Source organism: Heptranchias perlo, unplaced genomic scaffold (genome assembly GCF_035084215.1).
Source record: "Heptranchias perlo isolate sHepPer1 unplaced genomic scaffold, sHepPer1.hap1 HAP1_SCAFFOLD_52, whole genome shotgun sequence".
Classification (NCBI taxonomy): domain Eukaryota; kingdom Metazoa; phylum Chordata; class Chondrichthyes; order Hexanchiformes; family Hexanchidae; genus Heptranchias; species Heptranchias perlo.
The window spans coordinates 3361742-3373482 of record NW_027139537.1 but is presented as its reverse complement, the minus strand read 5'-3'; the positions used below and the strand labels follow the sequence as shown (position 1 = coordinate 3373482).

General features: G+C 41.4%; 1 long non-coding RNA gene across 1 annotated transcript; it reads right to left on the bottom strand.

Moving 5' to 3' along the window:
- Positions 1-3618: 3618 nt before the first annotated feature.
- LOC137314520 (uncharacterized) lies at positions 3619-11444 on the bottom strand. The gene is made up of 3 exons (XR_010961214.1): positions 11373-11444; positions 9429-9599; positions 3619-3708 (listed from the first exon to the last, which is right to left on the bottom strand). It is a non-coding gene; the product is annotated as an uncharacterized lncRNA (long non-coding RNA).
- Positions 11445-11741: the final 297 nt, after the last annotated feature.

The following is an 11741-nucleotide window of genomic DNA, read 5'->3' as shown; positions in this document are numbered from 1 at the left end:
CCTTCGGCCCAACATGTCCATGTCGCCCAGTTTATACCACTGAGCTAGTCCAATTGCCTGCACTTGGCCCATATCCCTCTATGCCCATCTTACCCATGTAACTGTCCAAATGCTTTTTAAAAGTCAAAATTCTACCCGCCTCTACTACTGCCTCTGACAGCTCGTTCCAGACACTCACCACCCTTTGAGTGAAAAAATTGCCCCTCTGGACCCTTTTGTATCTCTCCCCTCTCACCTTAATTCCATGCCCCCTCGTTATAGACTACCCTACCTTTGGGAAAAGATTTTGACTGTCTACCTTATCAATGCCCCTCATTATTTTATGTACTTCTATAAGATCACCCCTTAACCTCCTACTCTCCAGGGAAAAAAGTCCCAGTCTATCTTACCTTTCCCTGTAAGTCAAACCATCAAGTCCCGGTAGCATCCTAGTAAATCTTTTCTGCACTCTCTCTAGTTTAATAATATCCTTTCCATAGTAGGGTGACCAGAACTGTACACAGTACTCCAAGTGCGGCCTTACTAATGTCTTGTACAATTTCAACAAGACATCCCAACTCCTGTATTCAGTGTTCTGACCAATGAAACCAAGCATGCCGAGTGCCTTCTTCACCACCCTATCAACCTATCACTCCACTTTCAAGGAGCTATGAACCTGTATCTTAGATCGAATTGTTCTATAACTCTCTCCAACGCCCTACCATTAATGGAGTAGGTCCTGGTCCGATTCGATCTACCAAAATGCATCACCTCACATTTATTTAAATTAAACTCCATCTGCCATTTATCGGCCCACTGGCCCAATTTATCAAGATCCCGTTGCAATCCTAGATAACCTCCTTCACTGTCTACAATGCCACCAATCTTGGTGTTATCTGCAAACTTACTAACCATGCCTCCTAAATTCTCATCCAAATCATTAATATAAATAACAAATAACAGCGGACCCAGCACCGATCCCTGAGGCACACCGCTGGTCACAGGCCTCCAGTCTGAAAAACAACCCTCTACAACCACACTCTGTCTTCTGTCGTCAAGCCAATTTTGTATCCAATTGGCTACCTCACCTTGGATCCCGTGAGATTAAACCTTATGTAACAACCTACCATGTGGTACCTTGTCAAAGGCTTTGCTAAAGTCCATGTAGACCACGTGTAATGCACAGCCCTCATCTATCTTCTTGGTTACCCCTTCAAAAAACTCAATCAAATTCGTGAGACATGATTTTGCTCTCACAAAACCATGCTGACTGTTCCTAATCAGTCCCTGCCTCTCCAAATGCCTGTAGATCCTGTCTCTCAGAATACCCTCCAACAATGTACCCACTACAGATGTCAGGCTCACCGGTCTGTAGTTCCCAGGCTTTTCCCTGCCGCCCTTCTTAAACAAAGGCAAAACATTTGCTGCCCTCCAATCTTCAGGCACCTCACCTGTAGCTGTCAATGATTCAAATATCTCTGCTAGGGGACCCGCAATTTCCTCCCCAACCTCCCATAACGTCCTGGGATACATTTCATCAGGTCCCGGAGATTTATCTACCTTGATGCGCGTTAAGACTTCCAGCACCTCCCTCTCTGTAATATGTACACTCCTCAAGACATCACTATTTATTTCCCCAAGTTCCCTAACATCCATGCCTTTCTCAACCGTAAATACCGATGTGAAATATTCGTTTAGGATCTCACCCATCTCTTGTGGCTCCGCATATAGATGACCTTGTTGATCCTTAATAGACCCTACTCTCTCCCTAGTTACTTTTTTGCCCTTTATGTACTTGTAGAAGCTCTTTGGATTCTCCTTTGCCTTATCTGCCAAAGCAATCTCATGTCCCCTTTTTGCCCTCCTGATTTCTCTCTTAACTCTACTCTGGCAATCTCTACACTCTTCAAGGGATCCACTTGATCCCAGCAGTCTATGCATGTCACATGCCTCCTTCTTCTTTTTGACTAGGTCCTCAATGTCCCGAGTCATCCAAGGTTCCCAACTTCTACCAGCCTTGCCCTTCACTTTATAAGGAATGTGCTTACCCTGAACCCTGGTGAACACACTTTTGAAAGCCTCCTACTTACCAGACGTCCCTTTGCCTGTCAACAGACTCTCCCAAGCAACTTCTGAAAGTTCCTGTCTAATACCTTCAAAATTGGCCTTTCCCCAATTTAGAATTTTAACTTTTGGGCCAGACCTATCGTTCTCCATAGCTATCCTTCTCTGCACATATCTCTAACTTTGGTCCCACATCCTCCTCCAGTACACCAACATTTTCACTTCCACCATCATTTTTAGAAACTAAATAAATTATTTTGTATCTCCCGAAAACTTCATCCACAACTAGTTTCCCCAGTTCCCCCTCTATCTCACCTCCACTGATTGCTGATTTGCAAAACCCACAGGGAATTGTGCTATTTCCCTTCCTATTACTTAACTGCGTTCATATGGATTCTATCTTAACTTCGCTCCCTGGAAGATCCTTACGTTGTAAACCTATCCTTCTCTCTCCCTCTCTGTTCTCTTTTAAGACTTTCCTTGAAACCAACCTCTTTGCCCAAGCTTTTGGTCAACCATCCCATTATCTCCTTATTTGTCTCGGTGTCAAATTTTGTTTGATCACCGCTCCTGTGAAGCGCCCTGGGTCATTTCACTACATTAAAGGTTCTACAAAATGCAAGTTGTTATTGTTCCAGCTCTGTCATAGAACCTTTCTTGATACTGGCGTCCAGAACTATTTTTCTCTCCCCTCAAAATGTTATAACCAAGAACATTTCGCTCTGAGCCCTGTGTGACGTCAGGCCCTGTCTTACATATAATGGATCACATCTCTTACGATTCTGACTTTCCAAATGTGTTTGGAATGATTTGTAGATTCACAGACATCAAACTCAACCATAACTCCGATCTTTTAGAATGTTGTTCCATTTTCGCTTCTTCGTTTTTTTTAATATCAAGTACCTTTACCTTTTAATATTTCAAAACCACCTTCCTTTTTACCTGATAATAAGTTTTCACTATTTCATAAAACTTCTGCTCCTGCTAGAACAGTTTTATTAATTCCACTCTTTTGTCTCAGGTCCGGATATTTCCCACCCTCCAGACATATCAGCTGAAACCCTCCCCACTGCTCCATTCACCCAGTCTGTAAAACCATTGTTGGTCGGTTCAGATCGTGACCGTCCCTTCCCTTCACCCTGAACTCACTCTAGTCCCCAAGACCGTGAACCCTTCCCTCCTGCTCCAGCCCTGCAGCCACAAATATACCTGCCTCATATTTCACTCCTTAAATGGCCTAGCGTAAAATAATCCGTAGATCACTACCTTGTTTTTTTTAATCTACTACCTCAGTCTTAATATTCCCTCTATATATGTACTTCCAGCCGTTTTATTGGTCCCGATCATGGCTATTCTCTGCTCTCCTTTCCTTCCCAGAGATGGTCCCACATGTTCCAGGATGGTCATCCCTTTGACACCAGGGAGGTAACTTACCATTCGGGACCTGCTCAGGGCTGCAGAAGAGTCTCTCTATTCCCCTGACTATGGAATCTCCCACTACTATCGTTCTCCATTCCTTCGTTCCACCTCAGGACACAAGTGATATTGTAAACAATTTTGTGAACCTACCTGTGTCCAATCTCATTCTTGTTGAAGATGTTGGATCTTCTCCCCTGTTTGAACCTTCAGCCATGGTGGTGACAGACGTTCCCAGATTCTGATGCTCTGCAATAAATATAATATTAATAAGAGGGTTAGGCAGAAATATTAAAATGAGCAGGAGAGCGTCCCCTTGTTAAACATGATACCAAGTCCCTCCTCTCCCATCAGTACAACAGTTGTTAGCTCTGGGATCGAGCATTTCCCGAGTGTTATGATCAACTCTCCACATCATGTGTGACACGGACAGCTGCCCAGTGAAACCCAATGACTCCCGCTGATCTCCACAACCCATTTCCCGTCGGCCGAGACTCTGCAATGGAAGGGCCCATTGGTAAGATCAACTCACACAGGGCAGGCCCGAAACAGCCATTTTCCAGAGGTAGTGAATATTCTGGAAGTAAATATGGAGCAGGGTGATCATTGATGAATTAAATGAACCTTTGCACGATATTATACAGTCTGGGGCTATTGGATTATTTTTATTCACAGATTTGTGTTCAATATTTTCGATTTGTTGAGATTCGTGATTAAATTCAGATACTTTAGCTGTACGATAAATATCCACACACACGATATACAGCTGAGTGTGATTCCTCTTGTAACGATGGGCAGTGGCAGTGTCCTAGTATTCATGGTGATGTGTCCTGGTTGGTGCTTCAATTAGAATATATTTACCAAATATCTCATGGTGTCAGCACCTGACTAATTAACACTTTAGGAGGTGACGAGGTTTACAACTGTTGTGATGTTAACATTAATGAGCACATTAGGTGAGGAGATTTACTACTGTTCCAATATTGACAGTAATGAGCACTGCAGGAGGTGAGGAGATTTACCACTGTTCCAATATTAACACTAATGAGCATTGTAGGAGGTGAGCGGATTTACCAATTGTTCTAATATTAACGCTAATGAACACTGTAGGAGGTGAGGAGATTTACCACTGTTCTAATATTAACATTAATGAGCACTGTAGGAGGTGAGAAGATGTACCACTGTTCTAATATTAACACTAATGAGCACTGTAGGAGGTGAGGAGATTTACCACTGCACTAATATTTACACTAATGAAAATTGAAGGAGGTAAGGAGATTTAATACTGTTCCAATTTTAACACTAATGACCACTGTGGGAGGTGAGGGGATTTACCAATTGTTCTAATATTAACGCTAATGAGCACCGTAGGGGGTGAGGAGATTTACCACTGTTCTAATATTAACACTAATGACCACTGTAGGCGGTGAGGGGATTTACCACTATTCTAATATTAACATTAATGACCACTGTAGGAGGTGAGGAGATTTACCACTGTTTTTATATTGACACTAATGAGCACTGTCGGTGGTGAGGAGATATCCCACTGCTATAATATTAACACTTATGAGCAATGTCGGAGGTGAGGAGATTTTCCACGGTTCTAATATGAACATTAATTAGCACTGTGGGTGGTGAGGGGATTTACCACTGTTCTAATATTAACACGAATGAACACTGTAGGAGGTGAGGTGATTTACCACTGTTCTAATATTAACATTAATGAACACTGTAGGAGGTGAGGAGATTTCCCACTGTTCTAATATTCACACGAATGAGCTCCGTAGGAGGTGAGAGGATTTAACACTGTTCTAATATAAACAGTAATGAGCACATCATGACTAATATTAACACTAATGAGCACTGTAGGAGGTGAGGAGATTTACCACTGTTCTAATATTAACACTAATGAGCACTGTCGGAGGTGAGGAGATTTACCACTGTTCTAATATTAACACTAATGAACACTGTAGGAGGTGAGGTGATTTACCACTGTTCTAATATTAACACGAATGAACACTGTAGGAGGTGAGGAGATTTCCCACTGTTCTAATATTCACACTTAGGAGCACTGTAGGAGCTGAGGAGATTTCCCGCTGTTCTAATATTAACACGAATGAGCTCCGTAGGAGGTGAGAGGATTTAACACTGTTCTAATATAAACAGTAATGAGCACATCATGACTAATATTAACACTAATGAGCACTGTAGGAGGTGAGGAGATTTACCACTGTTCTAATATTAACACTAATGAGCACTGTCGGAGGTGAGGAGATTTACCACTGTTCTAATATTAACACTAATGAACACTGTAGGAGGTGAGGTGATTTACCACTGTTCTAATATTAACACGAATGAACACTGTAGGAGGTGAGGAGATTTCCCACTGTTCTAATATTCACACTTAGGAGCACTGTAGGAGCTGATGACATTTCCCGCTGTTCTAATATTAACACGAATGAGCTCCGTAGGAGGTGAGAGGATTTAACACTGTTCTAATATTAACAGTAATGAGCACTGTCAGAGGTGAGGTGACTTACTTCTGTTCTAATATTAACACTAATGAGCACTGTAGAAGGTGAGGACATTTCCCACTGTTCTAATATTAACACTAATGAGCACTGTCAGAGGTGAGGAGATTTACCACTGTTCTAATATTAACACTAATGAGCACTGTAGGAGGTGAGGAGATTTCCCACTGTTCTAATATTAACACTAATGAGCACTGTAGGAGGTGAGGAGATTTCCCACTGTTCTAATATTAACACTAATGAGCACTGTAGGAGGTGAGGAGATTTACCACTGTTCTAATATTAACACTAATGAGCACTGTAGGAGGTGAGGAGATTTCCCACTGTTCTAATATTAACACGAATGAGCACTGTAGGAGGTGAGGAGATTTCCCACTGTTCTAATATTAACACGAATGAGCACTGTAGGAGGTGAGGAGATTTACCACTGTTCTAATATTAATACTAATGAGCACTGTAGGAGGTGAGGAGATTTCCCACTGTTCTAATATTAACACTAATGAGCACTGTCGGAGGTGAGGAGATTTACCACTGTTCCAATACTATCAAAAAGGAGCACTGCAGGATTTGAGGAGGTTTACCACTGTTCTAATATTGACACTAATGAGCTCTGTAGAAGGTGAGTAGATTTACCACTGCACGAATGTTAACACGAATGAGCACTGTTGGAGGTGAGGAGATTTAACACTGTTCGAATATTAACAGTAATGAGCACTGTAGGAGGTGAGGAGATTTACCACTGTTCTAATATTAACACTAATGAGCACTGTAGGAGGTGAGGAGATTTACCACTGTTCTAATATTAACACTAATGCGCACTGTAGGAGGTGAGGAGATTTACCACTGTTCTAATATTAACATTAATGAGCACTGTAGGAGGTGAGGAGATTTACCACTGCTCTAATACTATCACGAATGAGCTCTGTGGAAGGTGAGGACATTTACCACTGGTCTGATATTTACATTAATGAGCATTGTAGGAGGTAAGTAGATTTACCACTGCACGAATGTTAACACCAATGAGCACTGTTGGAGGTGAGGAGATTTACCACTGTTCCAATATTAACACTAATGAACACTGTAGGAGGTGAGGAGATTTACCTCTGTTCTAATATTAACACTAATGAGCACTGTAGGAGGTGAGGAGATTTACCACTGTTCTAATATTAACACCAAAGAGCACTGTTGGAGGGGAGCAGATTTCCCACTGTTCTAATATTAACAGTTAGGAGCACTGCAGGAGGTGAGGAGATGTCCCGCTGTTCTAATATTTACAGTAATGAGCACTGTCGGAGGTGAGGTGACTTACCACTGTTCCAATATTAACACTGATGAGCTCTGTCGAAGTTGAGGACATTTACCAATGTTCTAATATTAACACTAATGAGCACTGTAGGAGTTGAGGAGATTTACCGCTGTTGTAATATTAACACTAATGAGCACTGTAGGAGGTGAGGAGATTTACCACTGCTCTAATATTAACACTAATGAGCACTGTAGGAGGTGAGGAGATTTACCACTGTTCTAATATTAACATTAATGAGCACTGTAGGAGGTGAGGAGATTTACCACTGTTCTAATATTAACACTAATGAGCAGTGTAGGAGGTGAGGAGATTTACCACTGCACGAATGTTAACACTGATGAGCACTGTTGGAGGTGAGGAGATTTACCACTGTTCCAATATTAACACTCATGTGCACTTTAGCAAGTCGGGAGATTTACCACTGTTCTAATAATAACACTAATGAGCACTGTTGGTGGTGAGGAGACTTCCCACGGTAAAGTCTTAACACTGATGAGCACTGTAGGTGGTGAGGAGATTTACGACTGTTTTAATATTAACTCTAATGGGCACTGTAGGTGGTGAGGAGATTTACCACTGTTCTAATATTAATACTAATGAACACTGTAGGAGGTGAGGAGATTTACCACTGTTCTAATATTAACACTCCTGACTACTGTAGGTGGTGAGGAGATTTATCACTGTTCTAATATTAACACTCCTGACTACTGTAGGTGGTGAGGAGATTTATCACTGTTCTAATGTTAACACTAATGAGCACTGTCGGAGGTGAGGAGATTTACCACTGTACAAATATTAACACTTATGAGCATGTAGGAGGTGAGGACATTTACCACTGTTTTAATATTAACAATTTCGAGCACTGTAGGAGGTGAGGAGATTTACCACGGTTCTGATATTAACAAGTTCAAGCACTGTAGGAGGTGAGGAGATTTACCACTGTTCTAATGTTCACAGTAATGTGCACCGTCAGAGATGAGGAGATTTACCACTGTTCTAATATTAACACTGATGAGCACTGTAGAAGCTTTGGAGATTTACCAATGTTCTGTTATTAACACTGATGAGCACTGCAGGAGCTTTGGAGATTTACCACTGTTCTATTATTTACAGCAAAGAGCACTGTAGGATGTGAGGAGATTTTCCACTGTTCTAATATTAACAATTATGCGCACCGTCGGAGGTGAGGAGATTTACCACTGTGCTAATATTAACAGTAATGAGCACTGCATGGGGTGAGGTGATTTACCACTGTTCTAATATTAACACTAATGAACACTGTCGGATGTGAGGAGATTTACCACTGTAATAATGTTAACACTAATGAACACAGTAGGAGGTGAGGAGATTCATCACTGTTCTAACATTAACACTGATGAGAATTGTACCTCTTCTCATTAAGATTTCTAAATTTCTCCTCACCTGACCCCTCCCCCCTTTTTAGTTTAAAGCCTTCTTAAGGAGAACAGATGATGAAAATACTGACTGTGTAAAGTACAAATTAATTTTCTATTTCTAATGATGAACAAAATATAAATCGTTGAAATGTAGCTGATTCTTTAGCCTGCCATCTCCCGAAGGAAACAAACCACAGATGCAGTCCCACACCGACACCCCAGTGACCCAATCCTACACCCCTCTGATCTGGTCCGACAACAACACCCCACTGACCCAGACTCACAGCGACACCCCGATGACCCGGTCCGACACTGAAATGTTGCGTTGCTAAATGTAGTAAACACTTCCTTACCATTTAAAATTGTGATACTCCTCGCCCGTGACACATGATCCGCACCCACGAGGGTATAAACATCAGTAATTCTCCAGGGTGCTCATTGTTGTATTTTTTACAACATGGCGCTGTGTGAACGTCAAGAGTTTAATCTACGCAAACTGCACTGAAAGCAACAGGAACTTTAGTTCATCGTCACTTTCCCATCTTTTTTGAGTGAGGTCATTGGGGAATAAATAATTGATTTCTAAATTTTGCACTGAATAAAAATATATTTCATGATCGTCCTGTTGATTTCATTTTACCACATGATCTCGTTCACAAAAAGAAATTACGATATCGAACATCGTTCAGCAATAATGTTAAAATAAATCAAAATCATTGTGTTGTTTCAATTTACCCGATATCCTTGATCACTGAAAGGTTTCTTGTTTGTTAACACAAAGCTGCCTCCCTCCACATATTCATCAATTGCCTGTTCTCTTCTATTCTATCCTGGGTGGACATCTTGATATTTAACAGTCGGCAATCGGCGGAAATTGAAGGGTCTCGGAAATTGTGGGGTTTCGATCTGTGAAGAGAAAGTCAAGGAGAAACAGGCAGTGTACATTACCCATTTGGTGTTAGTTTATTAACGCTGGAGGGGTAGAATATCAGCAGATTAGTGATGGACCTTCCTACATGTTGGTAATTTGTGTCGTTACTTTTTATATAAATATTAGTGATGGACCCTCCCCTACCTGTTGGTAATTTGTGTAGTTACTTTTTATATAAAGATTAGTGATGGACCCTCCTACCTGTTGGTAATTTGTGTCGTTACTTTTTGTATAAAGATTACAGATGGACCCTCCGACCTGTTGGGAGTTTGTGTCGTAACTCTATAGATGAAGATAACTGATGGACCCTCCTACCTGGTGTTAATTTGTATAGTTACTTTTATTATAAAGGTTAGTGATGGACCCTCCTACCTGTTGGTAATTTGTGTAGTTATTTTTTATATAATGATTTGTGATGGACCCTCCTTCCTGTTGGTAATTTGTGCAGTTATTTTTTATATAATGATTAGTGATGGACCCTCCTACCTGTTGGTAATTTGTGTTGTTATTTTTTATATAATGATTAGTGATGGACCCTCCTTCCTGTTGGTAATTTGCGTAGTTACCTTTTACGTAAATATTCGTGATGGACCCTCTTACCTGTTGGTACTTTGTGTCGTTACTTTTTATGTGAAGATTGGTGAGGAACCCTCCTATCTGTTGGTAATTTGTATAGTTGACGTTTATGTAAAGATTAGTGATGCACCCTTCTGCCTGTTGGTAATTCATGTAGTTACTTTTTATATAAAGTTTCGTGATGGACCCTATTACCTGTTGATAATTTGTGTAGTTACTTTTTTAGAAAGATTAGTGATTAACCCTTCTACCTGTTGATATAAAAAGTAACTACACCAATTACCAAGATTAACGATCAGGAGTCTCCTATCTGTGTGAAAGATCGTTTCAGCCCTGAACCGGTTTCCATCTGAAACATTCCTGAAGTTTGTTTCTCGTTGAAGGGAGCGGCCTCTCTCTGTTTCAGTTTCGGCAGTTTGGCAAATAACTTCCTCATTAACATGAACTTATTTCGGTAAAAGCAGAAGTCCCTGCTCTATTTTCCCACATAATGCGCATTCGTTTTTTACTGACATTATCGCATTAAACACTAATTCATTATTGCAATTAATCGTGGGCAAGTTTTATCTCCGAAATTGCTCCTATCCTGTGAGTGGATCGCGTTCAGTCCGGCCTCAGGTTATCAGAGGCTGATTTTCCAACTGCCAGGCAGAGATCGATAATCGGCCAGTGCGAATGTGTGAACCCTTCACTGAGCTGAATTGTGTGTTCGGTCTGAACAGCTGGTCCCGCCTTTGATCAGTTAAATAAAAGTGCACCGGGCACCAAACGGTTCAGTGAGTAAAAAGAGCCAGTGTTACATTAAAAATCCGTACGGAGTTAGACGGACCCAGGTTCAACATCTATTTACTGAACTGCAAATTCTAAAATGGGGCGGATGGTAAATTCCCAGTGTCCATGTTCCTGCTTTCTGTCCCGTAACCGCTCTTATAATATTGTGTCTGTGGGGAGACCGGTGGAGACCAGGAGAGGGTTCAGCCCTGAAATCCCCGGTGTAAAATATCCCGCCTTCCGAGCGAACACTTAGTGAACTGATACACCCGCGAGGAATACAGAGCTCCGAACGCCGGGAAACATATCTGACCGCGGGAAATCGGGTTTAGAATGAAAGAGGAAGGGGAGAAAACGATAATAAAATAACAAAATGAAGCTGAGAAGCGACAATAACTTACCTAAATCCCGCAAGGATTTTCTCTCTCTCAATGTCCGTGTCGATTTTACAAATTATATCCTTTTAATTCCATGACAACCAATCAGGTGGAAGCTCCTTGTTTTATTTTAGCAAGGCACGAATTGTGATTTGATCTGAACCTTGTGATGTGAGTTTCTCAACTCCACCCGATGTGTGCAAGCTGCTGTCAAACCTCAGGATGGATTTCAACTCAAACATTCCTCGTTTGTTTCAGAACAGGGAGCGGCCTTTCTGGTGAAATCTAATCGAACCAGTTTGGCAATTTGCTGCCACTTCAACTGTGAACAGAGTTATTTGTTTTAAACTGCACTCGGATCCCCAAGACCGTGAGTTCAAATCCCAGAATGGC